Here is a 3386-nt window from a genome sequence, read left to right as displayed (position 1 = left end):
TCTCACTCGGTGGAAAATGTTTACGCAGCTCGGGCCAGGAGAAGTGGTTTATGATGCCACGGCAATGGCAACATTTTAAGCTTCATCGGGCATGGAGGGCTTGACACTGGAATAGTTGAGGAAAATGTGAAGAATGTTCGTGGGAAACGTCTCGAGAATGGAATTCACCAGAAATATCCTCTGGTGTGCGAAAAAAAATAACGAGTATTTCGTAAAAACAAGGGGGCACCCGGATTTGAACCGGGGACCTCTCGATCTGCAGTCGAATGCTCTACCCCTGAGCTATACCCCCGACTGATAAATGGAATTTTGTAACAGTATTTAATTTAATTTAAAACTATGGGCACAAAGGGGGACCCAGACTTAAGCCATGGACCTCGCGATCTGCTTTCGGATAATATGAGTTTGGGTTTCAGAAGTGTGCTACAAAACAAGTGCACTGAAAACCCCCTTAACCAAATCATAGCGACATAATATAACTTACTTACTTACTTTTGGAGCTTTTTTAAACCTATTTCCATAAATCCGAATTGACCTATTTATACTTGTTAATCGTTATACAATGTTGGACATGCCCCCTTCATACCCGCAAACTCTTATGGTTATCCATTGTATTTTTTAACACTGCGATAATATGGTATTTATTATGCAGTCGGAATACTTCAGGTACAATTTACATCATTTTCGTAATGTTTATATGTTTAACCACAAGTCCTCCAATAAAACTAGTTAGACTTCTTCATCCGAATTCATTTGAAATTGAACTGTACACTCAAATTGAACTGTACACTCAAAGAGATGATGCACCTTGGATAGGGAATCGAGTTAGGGAACTTTGGCAATGAAAGTTCAATGAAAATTATAGTAGTAATTAAAAAAAATGTTTATAACCTAAATTACGCATTTAGATTTTGAAGGGGAATTCCGATAGCAAAGACCTTTCCTATTAAACTATAATATGAAATACAAACTATAGGAGCTGTTTTTTATGAGTGCATTACCTTTGTGAGGACGCAACCCAAGCAGATTTCTCTCTCTGTTGTGTCTGCATCCGAACCGCATATATGTTGTCTATATATTATGTACTAAATCTGTCGTTTTCCTTCAATATGTCAACGTTGTCGTGGCCCAGCCCCCACCCCGCCCTCTTAGTCTGGGTCTGTTCTGTTCTGGTTGCGTTGTCGTCGTCGCTGCTGAAATTTAATTAATGTGAAAATTTGCACAGACTCAGGCTATTTATAAGTTGTTGTAAGTGCTCGCCATGACATAGCCAACCCCTTTCCCCCTCTCTTTCCGCAGTGCCTCCGGAAAATGCCATGTGGAAATTGAAAATTGGGAATTTTCCCTGGAGAGCTGAAAGCTAAACGTGGCTTTCTGTGGGGGCGGGGAATATTTTTTTGGTTTTTGGCTAATTTAAATATGCAAAATGTTGCATGGATTGATTTTCGGTTCTGTTTGCAGAAGGTTGCTCTCATTTCGGTGGGTGTTGATGCAGTGGGGGTGGCAAATTGGGAAATGTAAAATGGGAAATGGCAACTGGGTAGGTGTACCAGTGCCACAATCAAACACTTCAAAGTGAGCCTGAAAAGCCTCTGAACTCTGTCACTGCCAGGCGGCTCCTCTCGACACAATTTCGATCGACCTCCCTTTACCTTTTGCTTACCTCTCCATGGTGTTGATGTTCAGGTGGGCTTGGCGCTGGCCTGCCCCCTGCTGGCCCACAATTCTTAAGAGCTCCACGGTTCGGGAGGTGTGGGGTGGAGTGTAATTGAATTTTGATTTAAAGTCCTTTGATATATCAGAAACAAAGTGAAGTCTTCGACTCACTTACGCCAGCAGCAGAACCGGGCTGGACCAACTTGGGTCAATTCAATTTGGCTGCTTCACCCCCTTTGGTGCCCACATTTCATTCGAAAGTTAATCGATAAACCCTCATTCCCTCTTTTAAAATCCCTAAAACCCGAAAACCCAAAACCAATAAAAATTCGTTGGAAGTAAACTGCACAGCATTGGATGCGATGTGTGGGCGAAGTTGAAAAGTTGTTGCAATAATTGATTTGTTGCAGATGTTTTGGGGCTTTGCTGGCTTTGTCTGCATTTGCCAGGCATTTGCCAAATGGAATTCTTTCACTGAATTCCCTCTATCTCCGCCATTGTCTTTGACGCTGTTGAGTTATTGCCATTCTACAGTAATAGTAATTACTTGGATTAAACGACAAGTGTCTATACACGTACATTTGTGTGCCAATGATAGCCGTGGATATTGTAACTTAATTATAAGTATAAATGATTACTGAAGTGATTTAAATGATACGCTTATAGCCAATATCATTGTTAATTTACCTGTTACTCGTAGAGTAAAAGGGTATATTGTATTTGTCGAAAAACATGTAACAGAGAGAAGGAAGCGTTTCCGCTTCGCTATCGATCAGGATCATTAGCCAAGTCGATCTAGCCATGTCCGTCTGTCGCTGAGATCTCGGAAACTATAGAAGCTAGAAAGTTGGGATTACCCACGCATATTCTTGGGCTTCCTACGTAGCGCAAGTTTATTTCAGCCGAGCGCCACGCCCCCTCTAACGCCCACAATCGTCCACAAACGATTTTAAAATGTGTCTAGGGCCCACATTTTTAAAGATTTCGGAAAAGTATAAATGCAATTTTGTTGCGTTTATATATAATTTTCGAAATGTAGAAGACATTTTGCAAATCGGATTATTCGTTAAAAAGTTCAATATTTCCATCTCCCTCGCACTCCCTGAGTAACGGGTATCTGATAGCCGCAACACCCGACTATAGCGTTATCTTTTGTTAATACCTATCGAAATCTAGAAGAAAATTTTAAAATCGGACAATCCATTAAAAAGTTATAAGCAAAAAATTAAATGGCCGCTAAATGGAACCAGTAGCTATGATGACTTTATGTCTCCATCTCTCTCGCACTTCCTTTAGCTGAGTAACGGGTACCTGATAGTCGAAGTTCTCGAGTATAGTGTTCTCTCTTCATTTAGTTAACTAAATCAAAACTTCTACATTGATGGTAAATTGGTTAATTGTAAACGTCAACCATGTTTAAACAAAACAAAATACAAAATTGTATAAAATTATCTATAAATATTTATATATATATATATATAATTTAAACTTAATTTTTATTATTTAATTCCAGTAAATTCTTGTCGGAAATTAATGTTCAATTCTAGCGAGCCATTTTTATTCGTCGTTAATCTGCTGAATAACAATCTACTCCACAGGCTTAAGTCAAGCACCCACCAATAGAGTCCTAGCCCAACCGAACTCATTATAGGCTCATTAAAGCTTAACACTCTAATTTAAATAAATTGCTCGAATTTAACCAACTCAACCCTTAGAAGTTGAGAGAGTCT

At 39.5% G+C, this 3386-nt stretch overlaps 1 non-coding gene across 1 annotated transcript; it reads right to left on the bottom strand.

Moving 5' to 3' along the window:
- Positions 1-220: 220 nt before the first annotated feature.
- On the bottom strand, positions 221-292 carry TRNAC-GCA (transfer RNA cysteine (anticodon GCA)). Its single transcript has one exon. It is a non-coding gene; the product is annotated as a tRNA-Cys (tRNA).
- Between the last annotated feature and the right edge of the window lie 3094 nt (positions 293-3386).

The sequence above is a fragment of the Drosophila takahashii genome, chromosome 3L (assembly GCF_030179915.1).
Source record: "Drosophila takahashii strain IR98-3 E-12201 chromosome 3L, DtakHiC1v2, whole genome shotgun sequence".
NCBI lineage: Eukaryota > Metazoa > Arthropoda > Insecta > Diptera > Drosophilidae > Drosophila > Drosophila takahashii.
Note: the sequence above shows the minus strand (reverse complement) of the source record. Positions and strands in the feature narration are given on the sequence as shown.